Source organism: Asterias rubens, chromosome 9, assembly GCF_902459465.1.
Source record: "Asterias rubens chromosome 9, eAstRub1.3, whole genome shotgun sequence".
Lineage (NCBI taxonomy): Eukaryota > Metazoa > Echinodermata > Asteroidea > Forcipulatida > Asteriidae > Asterias > Asterias rubens.
In genome coordinates this window covers 12,204,392-12,222,930 of record NC_047070.1, presented here as the reverse complement: position 1 = coordinate 12,222,930, position 18,539 = coordinate 12,204,392, and the positions used below count along the sequence as shown (strand labels likewise).

At 38.9% G+C, this 18,539-nt stretch overlaps 1 long non-coding RNA gene across 1 annotated transcript in view; it reads left to right on the top strand.

The window, feature by feature from the left end:
- Nucleotides 1-10,637, top strand: part of LOC117294504 — a 59,113-nt gene extending 48,476 nt beyond the window's left edge. The window contains exon 4 of the long non-coding RNA XR_004519542.1: nt 10,555-10,637. This is a non-coding gene — a long non-coding RNA (uncharacterized LOC117294504). The remainder of the gene's footprint in view (nt 1-10,554) is intronic.
- Nucleotides 10,638-18,539: the final 7,902 nt, after the last annotated feature.

The window sequence follows — 18,539 nt, the reverse complement described above, 5'->3', positions numbered from 1 at the left end:
GTGACTTTTTTTAATAAATGGGTGACAAAAATAAACAAGAAGAGTTTTGTCAAGCTTGTTTCCCATGCACATTCCAAATCACTTCAAGGTTTTTGTTTGCAAAGAGCAAGACACATTTATCTGTATTTTAGCAATAACTGGGGATCATCTTCAAGATGATTATGTTTGTAACAGGGGAATGTTGGACAGACATTTCGTACATAAATGGTGAGAAAGGCATAATAATATAAACAGATTGCCAAAAATGTTGTCCCCTACAATGCTGTCCCTGCAAAGAATGTTTCCAGGCAAAACCAAGACATCTGCGTGGGTACTCAAGAAACTACAGAGAATTATCTTGAAGATATTAGGTTTGTAACATGGACAGATATTCGTCCCAATATGTCTGTCCATGTTAAAAACAAACATTCATACCAGCTGAAAAACCTCAAGGTACTCTTGGTTTTTACAGATAACCATAAAAATAGGGGCAATGGGTCTAACCTAAACCTGAACCACGCCGTGCTTTTGTGCTTGAACAAAAAGATTATAGCTAATGCACAATGGTTGACCGTTATGAATAAAAATAGCCTTTTTGTGTCGTGAAAACGCCTTGAAATTGCCCTGATCTGAAATAAAGACTGAGATTGAAGATAGTAGAGTTGTTGTTTAGTTGAAGAGTTTAAGATAAAGATCGTTGACCGGTTGGGGGGGGGGGGCGACCTAAAGAGGTAGAGCTAAAGGTAACTCCATTCAGGAGCACACCGCGCCCTCTCTATCAGGGTCACTGCATCCAGAGGGATTCCCGCCCTCCACACGGCTCAGCGTACCCGGCCCTCGCCGACCATGTGGGTTCCCCCACAACGGTTGTTGACGGTCTTTTGTGAGGCCACCCTACCCAATCGACACCCGCCCATGCCATGTGGTGCGCTTGCAATGGGTAGAAGGATTGGTGATGTGGAGCCGGGAGTCCCCTGGCCCGCCCTCCTCTTCAGGTGTTACCTGTCGCTCGGGCATCCCGGTCACCCAGGTTTCCTCCGAGAGGGCCTTGAAATTCAACCCCGGACCATAGAGCTATATAATAAGACCTAGAGGGCGCACTCGGCTGTATTCTGTGCCGACAAGGACGTCGCGTCGACATTTGGAAACCGGGCATAAAACTCAATCGCATGTGTTTTGCTCGTATCTGTTGTGCACGTAAACCATTGATTGAACGTAGGAAACCCACTAATTTTCCCCGCACAGTCTAACAAATCGTTAGTAAAATGCCTGAAAGTTGTGCAGCTTATGGCTGCACCAACCGTCGAGTCAAGGGAGGTGTTGTCTCATTTAATAAGTGAGTATTTCAAGGTACTTTTCACACTAATTAATAAGAATAAAATACGAACGTTTTTTTCCCCGTGTCCGAAAACTAGACAGAATTATAATGTTTAATAGCCGTAATGAAAATGTACTATCAATATCATGACTATGTAACTTTGTTGTTGAGTAAGTTCGCGGATGATGGGTTAAAGATGACATATTTTCACTAGATTTATAAACTATGTGGTACATTTTTTACTTTTTGGCCAAGTTTAATTGTTGATGGCAAGCAGTGGCAAGTTCTATTCAGTTATGAAGTGCTGAACAATGTTGTACAGAAACAGATATACCGGTAGATCCTTAGCACGGAAATCATGGCCATGCATGCATATGGGGAGGACTATCGACAAATTATGTTGACAAATCCTGCCTTGGTTGGTTGTTTTTATTTATCCGAGTTCATACACTCATCATACAAATAAAATAAAACAAGAAAGCTCTCCAGAGCTGAGTGTACTGTAACTGTTGAAAAAGGATTTTGTCAAATTTAATTGAATAGCATTTTCTAGTTCAAAAACCTATCTGCAGTCTCGGGATCTGACTGGGTGCTACTTTTCGTGAATGTTGTCTCCAACTTCCAAGTCTAGTAATATTGGGCCTTGCCAGGTGGATATACACGTGACGTTAACATTACACGTGACGTCAACAATGGGTAAAATTATTCCATGTTTCATCAATTTTATGACAACTAGTTTTTTAGCACAAAGTTTGTATGTCCAATCACAAAAGGGGTTTATGGAATTCATGCCTGCAGTAAGATGCAATCTATCCCAGGATTATAAGATGCCTTCATCATGTTCATGAAAACATGGTTAATTTTGTTGTGGGATTTTCTTTTTAATTTAGATTTCCTCTTGGAAAGCAGGCTATACTCACTAAAGTGGGTGACGGCAATCAGGTTGTGCAGCGAGCACTTCAAGAAGGAGGACTACATGAGAGGTTTGTATTTACTTATACTTATTTAATTTACAGGGTCATTCTGTGTCAACTTAACATGCTTTGGAATCTGACTATTGCAGATTAAAATATTACAACACATGTTACAATTGTGGTTTTGTTTAAAGGCAGTGGACACTATTGGTAATTAATCAAAATAATTATCATCATAAAACCTTAATTGGTGACAAGTAATGGAGAGAGGTTGATATATAACACTGTGAAAAATGGCTCCCTCTGAAGTGACATAGTTTTCGAGAAAGAAGTATTTTCTACGAATTTGATTTCGAGACCTCAAGTTTAGAACTTGAGGTCTCGAAATCAAGCATCTGACGCACACAACTTCGTGTGACAAGGGTGGTTTTTTTAATTTCATTATTATCTCGCAACTTCGACGACCGATTGAGCTCAAATTTTCACAGTTTTGTTATTTTGTGCATATGTTGAGATACACCCAGTGTGAAGACTAGTCTTTGACAATTACCAATAGTGTCCACTGTCTTTAAACAAATGAAGGCTATTTCAAGAGCTTTAAAATGATGTTTAAAGGCAGTGTACACTATAGGTAATATTACTCAAAATATATATTAGCATAAAACCTTTCATGATTACGAGTAATGGGGAGAGGTTGATAGTATAAAACATTGTGAGAAACAGCTCCCCCTGAAGTGACGTAGTTTTCGAGAAAAAAGTAATTTCCCATAAATTTGATTTTGAGACCTCAGATTTAGATTTTGAGGTCTCGAAATCAAGCATAGGAAAGCACACAACTTCGTGTGACCAGGGTGCGACAAGGGTGTTTTTTTCTTTTCATTAATATCTCGCAACTTCGACGACCTATTGAGCTCAATTTTTCACAGGTTTGTTATTTTATGCATACGTTGAGATACACCAAGTGTGAAGACTAGTCTTTATAGTGTCCAGTGTCTTTAAGTGTATTTCTGATTCGCTTTCGGAGATATGGATGTTCGAATGCGGCAGGTCATGCTGGTTAGTCAAAAGTTCTTGGAGTTTCTTTAGGGAGTCCAAGAACCACATCAGAATGTTGATCAGGTTACAAAGCGTGATTTGATGGTCATGTTACAAAGGTTGAATTGACACGGAATGACCCTACAGAAGTGTTGTTGGCCATTCCTACTGTGATTTACAAAAATAAATCAATTGAAAGCAAGAATTTGCAATATTATTTCAAAACCTATAAAATATGTTATAAACAACCAAGTTTACATTTACAGGTAATCATCCCAGAGATGACCGAGAAAATATTCAACATAGAATCAGGAGTCTGCTGTACCCTCCATCTTTCCAGCTTACCCACCACATAAACAACAGAAGCAAGCGAGTAAGAGGCATCCACCTGAAAGAAAAATTATGACAGCGGATCCTGGCTCACAACCTCCTCCATTAAAAACTGTTAATGTTGCAGAAGAGCACATGTATGCAAAGATCAAAACATGATAAACCAGGGACAGTTGGAGCTGTTGAAGCTGAACTTCGGACCGAATACTTTCACGCTGATTGAAAATAAGCTGAAGGCAATGAAGAAAGACAAACATGGTCACATGTTCTCTGAGGAAACCGAGGAAACCAAGCAAATCGCGTCACACTACATGTCTATAGTGCCCTGGGTATGATTTTGTTAGACAGTATTTACATATCCCACAAGGATGTCATTATGACATAATCACCTGTCACGTGACATCTTAAAATCAGTAACAAATCAGCCACAAGAGACCGTAGGTTTTTGTTTGCAGGATTGGGTAGGGATAAATTAGGTCTTCATTTTATTTCGTGTGCGTGACCTCTCATCTAAAAATGGCAAAAGTTATGAAGTTACTTTCAACGATGTTAGTGCCTGGCAAGGGTGAGCAGTTAAAAAGAAATATCAATGACGTCACAAAGTGCAACTCTAGCGACAGGTTGAAAACTCGGTGGCGAAGTTTTGTGTAATCACCTCAAAATGTAAACACGTTGATCGTCTGGCAGCCGTCATTATGTGTGAAGTTTCAGATCGATGACGTCACCAGAGGTCACGTGATGTCGTTACCAGAGGTCACGAGACGTGGCATTAAAGGTGCATTTTTTGAAATCTGTATAAACTTGGTGGAATGTTAGATACATGGCAAGTTCTTGTAAATTCTCTATTTGTGCACAAATGACATTGTGTGTAGTTTGTCATTATTATCATAATTATTATTTATTTATTTTGTTGGGGGGGAGGGGCAGGAATACTCTTTTTTTTTCTTTTTTTCTTTGGGTCAGACTTTCAATGGTTGATATACATCTGTACAATATATTATCTGCGAACACATTCAATTATTTACCAAGTTTTATTTTAATTAACTTTCATATAACATTTTGTTTGTTATGTTTGAATAAGGTTTTTTATTTAACCTAATAAAATAATTGGAAATATAAATTCCATAGCGTTTGTTGTGTTATGCTTTCGTTTTCTTGGAATACCGATGTCACTCAGGGTGCTAATTGATAAGCCCAAAGGATGTACATGTTTACCACCGGGTGGGTAAGATTTAAAGTCTCTTCAAGAAAGTTCACAAAATTTGACTTTTACATGTAGGCCTGAACAAAAAGTATACATGATGTAGTTGTGGTTATCACATTCCCGTACATGTAGTTTTTCCTTTTATCCCTACAACCAAATTTTTTTCGTCGCCAAAGCTCATTTGGATTGTGGTAGATGGATGCATTCAGTCCTAGATTTCGTAACCTTAAGCCCTCTCTTGTGACCCTGTTGCCACACGTTTTCTATTTGTAACTTGCAAGAGGGATCCTAAAAATTACAATTTTGGATACGACACTACAAAGGCTAAACGCCGAAACAATGTATTTTTTTTTAATTTGCACACTGACTACTACTACTTATCCGAGAAGAACGTCCCCAACCCTCATAAAGTCCGTCCTGCATGACCTATACAAGAGTTTGCGGCTCGGTTTTCGACGTTCTAGATGAGCATTTCCAAGACCTGACAGAGGAAGACGATCACGGCACACAACGTGTCAAGAAAATCAATGGCTTGCCGCTGTTCATAAGAACTGTCCTGCATCACCATGGAATACTGTTTATACCGAGCGGTAGAGACATCAACTAACATAAACCATCATGTTTTTAGGCCAGTAACTGGACTTTCCCTGATCAACCTCTTCAATGTGTTCTGTGGATTATCTATTCCTCTTCACAAATGTATTGTAAAATTTCCTTTCAGTAAAAGCCTGACTATTAATTTTCCGTTCAGAATCAATCGCACAGATCGGGAACTTTGCCCGTCAATTTGTTTTGTTTACGTTTTGTGTGTGTCTAGCGTTATAACATCCGGGTACTTTCCGCGCTGTTTGCCCGTTCTCACCATGCCCGACGGTTCTCACCATGCCCGACGGTGCTCCGTGTGCGCACATCGGTATAGCGTTAATGCCAATGGTCAGTGCGCCCTCTAGTTCTTTTATATAGCTCTATGCCCGGGACCGATCCTGGCACGAGAGACAGAAGACCAAGAAAGACTGTCGCGCCCGACATTCACCGTCAAGCTCTGCGTGTCTATGTCTGGCTCTAAGAGGGGCAAGCGTCGCCGCGGTATTGAGTCGTTCCCCCAGGACATTCCGAGCCCTGGGAGGGCTGCGACGGTGACACTCCGTCTCCGGGCTCGTAAACCCTTCAAGCGGCCCTCGTAGCCTCAGTCGGCTGCGACGGCTGGCGGACCCCCCAAGGAAGGGAGACTTCCGTTCCTCTTCTTTGGTCAGTGTGCGTGGGTCTACCCAATCGAAGGTTAAACGCCCCAGCAAGGCAAAGAAAGCTTGTGCTTGGGCGATAACTAGGAGAAGTAGGGCTAGGGGTGGCTCCAATCTGGAGCGCACCCTGCCCTCTCTCCACCCGGCCTCGGGGTCGCTGCAGCCGGAGGGCATCCCACACGGCTCGGCTTACCCGGCACACTGGCCACGTGGGTTCCCCCACGACGGGCTTTTGCAGGGCCGCCTTACCCAATTAGCACCCGCCCATGCCATGGGCTGTGGGGCGCTTGCGATGTAATGAAGGATTGTTTACAGTTGTTTGAGTCTGCAAGGTTTCTCTGAACTAACAATTGGAGCGGGCCTGGGTCCTACGCCTCCTGAAGACATGCAGTAGCACCGCGTGTACCCACCGCCTTTTCTCGGTGTGAGTCTATGCAAATTAGTAATTTGACTCTATCGGTAAGTAGAGTGAAGACAACTCTCCCCCCCCCCCACAGTAGTGTGGATGAGGTCTACGAACGAATACTTCCCGGTGGACTATCCCTCGCTCCTTCCCCACATACTCGGTTCTTGGGTGCTTACATTTGGTAGGGCTCATTGAAAAGAAGTCGACTTCATGGCAAGCATGTCATGGGGCATTGTGGGTAGGACGGTGGTGGGCGCTTTTGTGTGTAAAGTCTTAGCACTGGTAAGTTTTTGTTCGTAGACCCCATTCACACTACTGTGGGGGGGGGGGGAATTTTTCCGATTTCAATGTTTGCATCTCTTTGGGTGTTTTCCATGCACGTACGTTTTTTGCCCAGTGGACATGGTGGAAATACTTTTTTAAGTATTAAAATGGCACTGTCGCTCGTATGTAACTGTTTGTTCTTTATTCTCCAAAGACCGTTTACAAGTTGCCTTTGACCTTTTTAAAAAATTAAAAACAACCTATAATATTTAAACGTTCTGGAACCTTAACAAAAGGTTTTCTCGGTCAATTTCGGCAAATGAGCAGCCAATTTAACCACCAAGCTATTCTATTTCACGGGAAATGGAATGCTACTGAAAAGGGTCATTCAATTTCGTTTTGATTAGTCAAATGTAATGTTGCATCATTCGATTTAACAAAATACTCATTCAATTTAACAATTCATCAAAGCAGCATTCAAATTTGCAGACGCTTCTTGAGGCATGTGTGTCACGAAAAAGAATGACGATACGCTAAATTGAACAGAGTGCTAAAGGAATTTGACTTGACTCACTTGTGTGTTTATTTTTTACATCTTCTTTGTTACAAGGTTTGATCGATATTGCAAGCACCTAGCAAAAATAGTGGACTTCTTTCATCTTTACATTATCTGTGCTTTAAAGCCTCTCATTTTCAAGTTAAAAAAAAGCCCCAAAAATCAAATCAAAATAGTTCACTTGTACCAGAGATATAGGTGCCAGAAATGCTTCAGTAACCACCAGAGAGCAACTATAGTAGCCAGGGCTTCCAGGGCCCTTAAGAGGGCCCTGGACCCCGGCAGAGACAGAATTTGCGCTGCGCGCTCATGTTGTGTGCTTCGCACACAATGTTTCTATTTTTTTGTAGTGTGTACATGTAGGTTGCACTCCCACATTTTCAGTTTGCACTCCCACTTTCCAAATTCCTGGCTAAGACACTGCTTGCCAGGTAGAGTTTTTTTTTAGAGAACTGTCTTTGTTTATTCTACTATACAATGGGCAACCCTAACAGTAGCCCTAAGCCTGGCAACCACAAGAACCAATCAGAGCGTTGATTGACTCACACTGTATCCTCTGAACCCCTATAAATAAGCCCACTTCGCTCTTATTAATCTCTTCAGACTCCTGATGATGACTAGAGCAATCTAGCCGAAACGTTGAGACCAATTCCAAAACTGACTCCGCTGTATAGTACAGTTAATTACGATCATATAGGCTGAAGTAGTAGTCCCTGCCATTTTTCTATACCTTCCGCCCGGGTAGTAGTTTAAAAGCAGGAAACAAAACTTCAGAACTTAGAAGTATCCCAAACATCCGTTAAATCTACTCCGTGGTAGTAGAATAAAGAAAGACAGTTCTCTAAGAACAAACTCTAACCTGGCAAGTAAATACACTCACCACGATAAGATGATGAAAATTCTTTACACAAATATTTCAAAATGTAATGTGAGTGAGGGTGTTATATGCCTCTCTTAATATTTATGCATGGCGTCATCATTCTAATCAAAAATGAAGCTATTGCGCACGTCCGCCACTACTTGCAGTGGCTGCGCCCACCTCGTTTTGGGTTAGAAGACGTACCTTATGCATACTTCTAGAACCTATAAGGCTCCCCCGTGAGCCTTATAGGGGTCTAATATTTAGGGCCTCCTTAACGCTATACGTTTTTCAAATCAGCGTTGATAGGTGAAAGTTTTACGATTGTTAGCCAGCAATAACTAAAGTTTCTTTTGTACTACACTACCAAAACTTTACACACACACTCAATATACATTCATAATGCTTGCATTTCCTTTTTGTTGAGTGAAATTAAAAAACATCGTCAAAAAATGACATTTTCTGCTCAGTACTCACTGTTGTTTTTCTGCCACATCACACCAGCCTACTACAGTACCGATTGAAAATAAGTAGATGTCGTGTGATAAATTTAGCGCGATAGAAATGCCTTGTCGCGATAGACTGTTGCGCCGTCTAGCGCGTGGGTTTTATCGCGCCAGACAACAAACTCCCGTCAGCAATTAGTCGCGCGTAGGCGGTACTCTTTCACGACAATCTCCACGCAACAATCTCCAAGCGAAAAATGCTGGACCATTCTCCTTGCATGGTTGGTGAATGCTTGAGATGTGATTCATTGTTGTTCCCAGCTGAAAGCAACCACAGTTTACAGCCTATTACAACTTTATTTGGAAGGAAAAAGCCGGTTTGATTTGAAGAACTATTTACTGAAAAGAAGTATGAAACTCTAGCGGCATCACAAAGGAATTGTTGCTTATAGACAGCCCATTCCAAATGAACCAATACAGGAAAGTTCTATACAGTCACTTTTGTATAAACATACCGCCCCCTCCGCCCCTCCTTCCGGTGCTGGTCTAAAACTAATCCAATAGGCAACCGACTACGTCTTTATTTGGAAGTAGACAGCCGGTTTTATTGGACGAGCTGGTTTCAGAAACAAGTATAAAAAGCTAGCAGCATCACATAGGAAGTGTAGGTGTCCTCTTTTGCCACTGTCCCCAGTGAATTAAATTCCCATCAATGGGAAAGTCGGATCCCCAAAAAACCACACTTTTTAAGCAAAGCTTCTTAAATGTTTTACCAGCGGCATCTCAAAGGAACGTTGAACAATTGAGCTGTCACTCATCTTATTGAAGGGTGTGAATTTTTTTGGTCGGGATAAATTTATAGGGGGGGGGGTTGGCCCTGTGAGTTTTTTAAATTATGTGCTATAAAAAGGAAACATAAACTTGCTTTAACATAGTTCTTCAAAAGTAGGATGTCGTCTTACAGAAATAATTTATGATTACCAAGTCGACAGCCTGAGAGAAGGATATCGCCTCCTTGATACATTTTATCTTCTTGCTCTGATGCTGCAAAACGTATACGTAAGATGACAACATCATGAGATCAATTATGTCGGATAAAAAACTCCTTGAAGTAGAATGTCATTTTCCAGATGCTGTTCAAATTAAATTCATGTTTAGTAAGATTGGACTCATATAATCTAGTCAAGGTAGTCGAAACCAATACAAAACTTTTATAACATCAAAATAATTTGAATTTAAGTAGGATTTGAAACTTTTGCATGGTGGAAAAACGATAAAGAAAGGTTTGCGGTAACACCATGTGATGACTATCTCTAATGAGTTGGGGTGGTTCTGAAAAGAACCGTTGGTTTTCAACTTTGAATTTAAATCTCTTGTTACCATAAGTATTAAAAAAAAAAACATTAAACAAATGTCAATAAAAAAAATGATGAAAAGTAATTAAATTCTGAAAAAACCCTTTGTTTTAGGGAGGCAGGCAAAAATGTTCAACCACGTGATTTCGGGAAATAATAAGTCTGGTAATAATCTTGGTATACCATCTTGTAGCTTACATGTACTACACATTTAAACCAAAGTCAAGATTGACCCAAGTTGGATCTGCCCTTATGGTCCAAGGTTTTGTAAGCAAGTTCAAAATGTTTTGTTAAAGTTTTTGATCAATCCAAGCATTTTGGATATATGCGATGTTATTATCGGTTTTTTTTCTCGACCATCAGTTTGTTTTATATAACGTCTAGTTGTTATTACTTTTCCTAACAGCCTTTGCCATATGTTTCCTACACAGATTTTGTTATGAGATTGGTTTCTCGTTTGCAGCCACGAATCAAATGTGAAGGACCATGTGAAAACACAATAGTCTTAGTCTCTATATACAATAACCCTTCTTTTATTAACATGTTCAGTCAGTCTTCAAATTGTTTTCATTAGAGTATCTACTTTAATGTATGTCAGTATTGTTTTTGATTGAGTTTATTATGACTTGAGATAATTTTATTTACAGTTACACAGAGGTCCCCTCAGACGGTGTCTAGTGCATCTGAAATCAGCATCAGAGAAATTCCTGCTGAATTTCTTAATGTTCAGGTATGTTGTCAAAGTGTTCACATTTTATACTAATTGGGATGCAAATTATGAGTTCGGAAAATATGGAAAAAACGTGTTCTCCATTCCAAGGTGTTACTTGAATCACCAACACTACTATACATGTAGATGCATGTAAAAAATAATAATGCAAAGCATTTATATAGCACTCTATAAGTAATCAAGGAAAGTATCCTAACACAGCGCTTTACACAAAAGTAACAATCACGCTAAGACAAAAAAAGAGAGGAATATTTACCTGTATCCAGGTAAATATTTAAAAACATTTCAGCAATTATAATCATGCATTAATTTCTTTGAATGTAGATTTTTAATTATTTTTTTTTTATTTCAACAATGTATTTTACCTTAGAGCCCCCATCACAACAAACACATTCTCATTACATTCTTTAAAAATGTAATAGGCTTAAAGCCATTGGACACTTTCGGTGAACAGTATTGTCCAAAGGCCCACACTTCTTGTATCACAACTTATAAAATAACAAACCTGTGAAAAATTAGGTTCAATCGGTCATTGGAGTCGGGAAAAAATAACCGGAAAACCCACTCTTGTTTTTGCACGTTTCGCCATGTCATGACATGTATTTACTATAAATCCGTAATTTTCGATGTCGAGAGTTGATAATTGTCTAAATGTTTTCTCAAAAAGTAAAGCATTTCATGGAATAATATTTCAAGAGAAGTCTTTTACCATTACCTTCTGTAAACCCTGTAAGTTATTTGTAAATCTGTGAACTTTTGTTGTTGTTCCTGTTCCGAAAGTGTATAATGGCTTTAAAGAGCTTTGGTAATTGTCAAAGACCAGTGTTCTCACTTGGTGTATCCCATCATAACCATAAAATAACAAGCCTGTGAAAATTTGGGCTCAATTGGTCCTCGAAGTGGCGAGACAATGATGAAAGAAAAAACACCCTTGTTGGACAAATTTGTGTGCTTTCAGATAGGAATAAAAGACTTCTAGCTAGAAGTCTTTTATTATTTTGGTTAGAAATTACCTCTTTCTCAAAAACTGCATTACTTCTGAGGGAGTCGTTTCCCACAATGTTTTATACTATCAACAGCTCTCCAATGCTCGTTACCAAGTCAGTTTTTTAAGTTAATATTTGTTTTGATTAATAACCAAACGTGTACCTTCCCTTTAATGCATCTTCTTTATTATATGTACCATTTGTAAGTCTGAAATTTGGACCCTGATATTTTCATAAGTGAAAGCTATTTTGTTTATTTATACATTGTAATGAACTAAGAGGTACTTAGCAAGACACCAACAAATGGCCTCCATAATGGCTGCTTAAATGGCTGCCAAAATTTATAAAAATGTTAAGAAATAAGTCAAAACTTTTCCTGTATTGTGTATTAAGGTAAATAATGCATTAAGTATTATCAATAAGCAGTTTGTATGTCATTAGTTGGTGTCATAATTGTCAAGACCGCAACAGTCCAATTCAATCTCCCATCAATGTCAGATTTTGAGCTTGGTCATGTTATGTCGTACATCTTGTGTCTGTGATTACAGTACCGATTGAAAATAACTAGACGCTGTGCAATAAATTTAGCGCGATAGAAATGCCTTGGCGCAATAGACTGTTGCGCCGCCTAACGCGTGGGTTTTATTGCGCCAGACAACAAAATGCGTGAGCAGCCGTCGGCAAATAAGTCGCGCGTAGGCGGTACTCTTTCGCGACAATCTCCACGCGACAATCACCACGCGAAAAATGCTGGACCATTCTCCTTGCATGGTTGCGTGAATGCTTGAGATGTGATTCATTGTTGTTCCCAGCTGAAAGCAACCACAGTTTACAGCCTATTACATCTTTATTTGGAAGGAAAAAGCCGGTTTGATTTGAAGAACTATTTACTGAAAAGAAGTTTGAAACTCTAGCGGCATCACAAAGGAATTGTTGCTTATAGACAGCCCATTCCAAATGAACCAATGCACGAAAGTTCTATACAGTCACTTTTGTAAACCTACCGCCTAAAACTACCGGTTCTATAAACCTACCGCCTAAAACTAACCCAATAGGCAACGACTACGTCTTTAGTTGGAAGGAGACAGCCGGTTTTTACTGGACGAGCTAGTTTCAGAAACAAGTATAAAAAGCTAGTGGCATCACATAGGAAGTGTAGGTGTCCTCTTTTGCCACTGTCCCCAGTGAATTAAATTCCCATCAAAGGGAAAGTCGGATCCCCAAAAGACCACACTTGTTAAGCAAAGCTTCTTATTGTAAATGTTTTACCAGTGGCATCTCAAAGGAACTGTTGAACAATGGAGCTGTCACTCATCTTATTGAAGGGTGTGCATTTTTTTGGTGGGATAAATTTATAGGGGGGGGGTTGGCCCTGTGAGTTTTTTCAATTATGTGATGTAAAAAGGAAACATAAACTTGCTTTAGCATAGTTCTTCAAAAGTAGGATGTCGTCTTACAGAAATAATTTATGATTACAAAGTTGACAGCCTGAGAGAAGGATATTGCCTCCTTGATACGTTTTATCTCCTTGCTCTGATGCTGCAAAACGTTTACGTAAGATAACAACATCATGAGATCAATAGGAGACTTTCCAACGCTAGGCGGCAGCAGACATACCGGGTAAATTTCCATTGTTTACGTAGTTCTGAACATGCGCATAATTCTGAGAACAATGGATTTACCCGGTAAGTCTGCTGCCCTCTATCGTCCCAGAAAGTCTCCCATTGTGTCCAGATAAAAAACTCCTTGAAGTTGAATGTCATTTTCCAGATGCTGTTCAAATTAAATTCATGTTTAGTAACATTGGACTCCAAGGTAGTCAAACTTTTATAACATCAAAATAATTTGAGTTTAAGTAGGATTTTAAACTTGTGCATGGTGGAAAAACGATATAGAAAGGTTTGCGGTAACACCATGTCTAATGAGTTGGGGTGGTTCTGAAAAGAAACGTTGGTTTTCAACTTTGAATTTAAATGTAACTCTTGTTACCATAAGTATAAAAAAATTATTAAACAAATGGCAATAAAAAAAATGATGAAAAGTAATTAAACTCGGGAAAAAAACCATTGTTTTAGGGAGGCAGGCAAAAATGTTCAACCACGTGATTTCGGGGATTCAACAATAAGGTAAATAACAACCCGTACACACGTATAGAAATAGGTGGAGTAAAACCTTGGCTGTCAAATTGTTTGCCACACATTGAAAAGAAAGCAAGTTGACTGTCGGTTACTACTCCTTAAAGTGGCCGTGCTCATGCACCATCCTCTGACCATGGCAACACTGTTGGTAAGAAACTTTCCAATGCTTATGGGCCTTGCCGCGGGAATTATTTCAGGAAGCAAGCGCGTTACCCCAAATGACAGAATTCAGAACCACATAATCAATCAATTACGTCGTTTATCTTTACGGAATGTGCAGATTTATTTGAAGGCTTAACAATCAAGAAATTCCAACTGCAGCGGCATCACATAGGAATCAGTTTTCTTTGAAGACTAAGCTTTTTTAAGACGTTCTTCGGGGATTAATTTTGAGAAAAATTGAAAAGTTAATGGAGAACAACTTCCTAAAAGGCCCTAATTCAAATATCAAAATAATCCCAATTCCCATAGGTCTTAGTATTTAAACGACAAATTATTGAAACGAAAGTTCTATTTAAGTTATGTCATTTGAATACAACACCGAATCAGTGTTCGAAACGCTCAGACTGGTGTAGACTATTAAACTCTCAACTCTTATTATTTGTGGAAAAAATTCAATTGCCATGATTAAAGATTAAATTTCAATTAAATAATTAATTTAATTTTCGAACGAGTTTCATTGAAAGTTTCCTGGTTAATCAATAAAAACAATTCTGAAAAATACTTATGTTCGAATGATCATTGTTTTAGAGCTTACGGATACGGAGGAGCATGGAAAAACATCACAAATTCAGCCTTAGGTATGAGGCATCGACAATATGTTGAATAAAAAACCACAGATATGTCCTCGGATTGTTTAATAATTATTTATGCTACACGAAAATCAGTTTTGGGTAAGAGTTGAAGCTGCCAAGAAGAAGAAAAAAAACACCACCAAATTTGTTCAAGTCTGCAATATTCTTGAAAAATTATGGTAGAATGATCATTTAAAACACAAAGGTAATTTTAACAATACAACCTCATGCGTCACATCAACGGAATCACTAAGGTTATTACATGTAGTTTAACAATATCTGAGTTCCACCAAAAACTAAGCTGTCAAATTTTTTTCGATCTGACATACTTGAACAAAACAGTATGCATTGAAACGAAAGCCAGTCGGTCAGAGACTATTGCAGAGTGGCCGTGCTCTTGTAGGCACCGTCCTCTGACCATGGCAACACTGTTGCTAGGCGGCGTAAGAACCTTTCCAAAGCTTTTGGGCCTTGCCGCGGCAATTATTTCATAAAGAAAGCGGTAGGACCCAAATGACAGAAGTCCGATCAACAGAATCAACCAATTACGTCTTTATTTTGACAAAATCGGCAGATTTGTTTGAAGGCTAACAATAAAGAAATTCCGAACTCCAGCGGCATCACAAAGGAATCTTGTTTCTCTGAAGATGGGCCTTGTTACCCACCCCCAGGTTTGAACGCGGTGAACATAAACAAAAGTGTCAATCACAGGGGGAAAATATAGAGGGGACTTTTTTAAGACGTACCAACCATTCTTTGGGGATTAATTTGGGGGGAAACTGGCAAGTTAATGGAGAATAATTTCCTGAAAGACCCTAATTCAATTATCAAAATAATCTCAATTCCTATATAGCTCTTAGCATTTAGGAGAAAAATAATTGAAACAAAAGTTTGATTTAAGTTATGTCAGTTGAAGACAATACCGAAACAATGTTCGAAACAATCAGACTGGTGGAGACTATTAATCTCTCAACTGTTTTTACTGTTTGTGGAATAAATTATTGTCTCTGCTTTTTTTAACGGCCCTGATTAAAGAAGATATTTTAATTAAAGGGTTAACTTGTTTCTCAATCGAGTTTCATTGAAGGTTCCCTGGTTCATGAATTAATCAAAATAATCCCAATTCAAATATAGCTCGTAGCATTTAAAATAAAAATTATTGAAAGGAAAGTTTGATTTAAGTTATGTCAATTGAAGACAATGAAACAGTGTTCCCAACGCTCAGACTGGCTTAATCTCTCAACCAACTCTTCTTATTATTTCTGGCATAAAACTGCTCTGCTTTTTTCAATGGCCCTGATTAAAGATGACATTTTAATTAAATAATTTATTTAACTTTCGAACGAGTTTCATTGGAGGTTTCCTGGAAGTTATCAATAAAAACAATTCGGAGGAACTTCCACTGTTTGTCGGAAAAATACTAATGTTTGAATTCTTTTTGTTCATCATATGGATAAGGAGGAGCAGGGGAAAAAAGGTTATAGGAAACACTTTGTCTTTATAGGAAATAAGTGAGTTGCATTTTTATTGGTCTAAAAGCTTGGTCATCCACATAAAATGCAATTTTTCAACGACAAATTTATTAATTTTTTGAAAAATAGTACCTAAACTCAAATTTTTCTGTTCAAAAATCTCAAGGTGCCTAAGTTTCGTCAATTATCAGGCATAATAACCAGCTTTGTGGATAGAGTAGGTAAAACGGGTGTAAAAGTTTTACTGTTCAAAATCTCACTGTCAATATTATGTTTGCAGAAAAGTTAATTTGCACAGACTAAAAAGGGACAACATAACTTTTACATATATTTTTCTAAAGACTGAAGTTTTTTTAGTTAAAAAAGAGAAAGTGTACAGCTTCAGGCACGAGGCATTCACAACATGTTGAATAACAAACAAACCCAGATATTTCCTCGGATTATTTTATAATTGTTTATACTGTATCGACAATAACTTTTGGGTTTAAAAGTTGAAACTGCCAAGAGGGGCAAAAACACAATCACAAATTGCAAGCCTGTGCTATTCTTGAAAAATTATGGTAGATTGATCATACAATACAAAGGTTTTTGTAACAATACAATCACATGCGTCACAGCAAAATGTTAGCGGCAACGCGCTCCGATGCGTAGCAGCACTGTTGCTGGAATCGGTTAATACAAAAATACCAAACATACGTGTGCAGGGTAAAAACCGTTAGCTGCCAAATTGTTTTCGAGCCGCACATTTGAACAAAATAGTAATGCATTGAAAAAAACAGTCGGTCAGAGACTCTTGCAGAGTGGCCGTGCTCTTGTAGGCACCTTCCTCTGACCATGGCAACACTGTTGCTAGGCGGCGTAAGAACCTTTACAAAGCTTATTGACCTTGCCACGGCAATTATTTCATAGAGAAAGTGGTGTAGGCCCCAAAATGATAGAAGTCCGATCCACAGCATCAACAAACTACGTCTTTATCTTGACAGAATCGGCAGATTTATTTCAAGGCTTTACAATAAAGAAACTCCAAACTAGAGCGGCATAACAAAGGAATCGTGTTTCTTTGATGAGACGAACCCCCCCCCCCCCCCATTTGCCTTGTCCCAACAATTATTTCCACACGCAAGCGGTGTAACCAAAAAATGACAGAAGCCCCGATCCACAGAATCAACCAATCAAGTCTTTATTTTGACGGAATCTGCTGTTTTATTTGAAGGCTATAAATAAACTCCAAACCACAGCGGCATCACAGAGGAATCGTGTTTCTTCAACCCCCCCCCCCCCCCCCCCCCCCCGTTTGAGTGCGGTCCAACATTAAAAGTGTCAATCACTTTAGGGAAACTTATCGGGGACTTTTATTGGCGGCGACATTTTTTAAGAGGTTAAAATATACTTTGGGGTTTACTTCGGGGAAAACAGCCGGGTAAACAGAGAATGATTTCCTTAAAGGCCCTATCAAATATTAACAATAATCTCAGGCAGCATTTAAAAAGAAAAATTATTATGTTGTTCGAAACGTCCAGACTATTTATCTCTCAACTCTTTGTGGGCTGCAAATTATTGTTTCTATTTTTCAATGGCCCTACTTGGAGACTATATTATTTTAACCTTTAAAATTAATATTTTTAGATCGAGTATCATTTAAGATTAGTTTATCAATTAGGCCTATATACTGTATACACAACCAATGTACATGAGGAATATCCACTGTTTGGCGGCAAAAGAACACAACTATTTCTCATGTAAAGCTGGTTGGACTTTGCTTAGCACAGAAACTCGGACCAAACAAACATCACGTGAAGCTGTCAGTTCTTCTAGAAGCTTACGGATACAAAAGCTCGGAGGAGCCAAAAAAAAAAATAAATAAAAAAATACATCACAAAGTCAGCTTAATTAGGCATGGATAATTTGGGGTAATTCTCAAATAGTGATTGTCGGAATAATTTATTCTTTACGAAATAAGTTTTATGGTTTTGTTTCAGTTAAACAGTTAAAACCTGCTAGACGAAACAAATTCGCGTCAAATTTGTTAACTGCACTATTCTTGTAAAAAAAAAAAAGTAGTTGATCAAATACAATGTAGAATCGACCACAGGCATCACATTATCACAATGTTAGTGGCAACACTCCATATCAACACTGTTGCTAGGAAGCGCGAGTATCTTTCGGTGACTGCTCTATGTTCCGACACCCCTATGCTCCGACACCCCTTTATTCCGACAGCTCAACCTATATTCCGACACCCCTATGTTCCGACACCCCTATGTTCCGACACCCCTATGTTCCGACACCCTTATATTGCATTCTGTCCATTCATGAGATATATGAATAGGTATAATAAACGCAACGACACACAGTGCATGCTGACGATACATGACCCGGCCCAGTTTCATAGTTTCATGTCTCTGTTAAAAAAAAAAGCGCTTACGGTGCTTACATCTAGCGTGTTTTACTTGTTGCGTAATCCACGTTAAAGTGGACAACCCTTCCTGAAAAACTGGGGGGAAATCCGAAT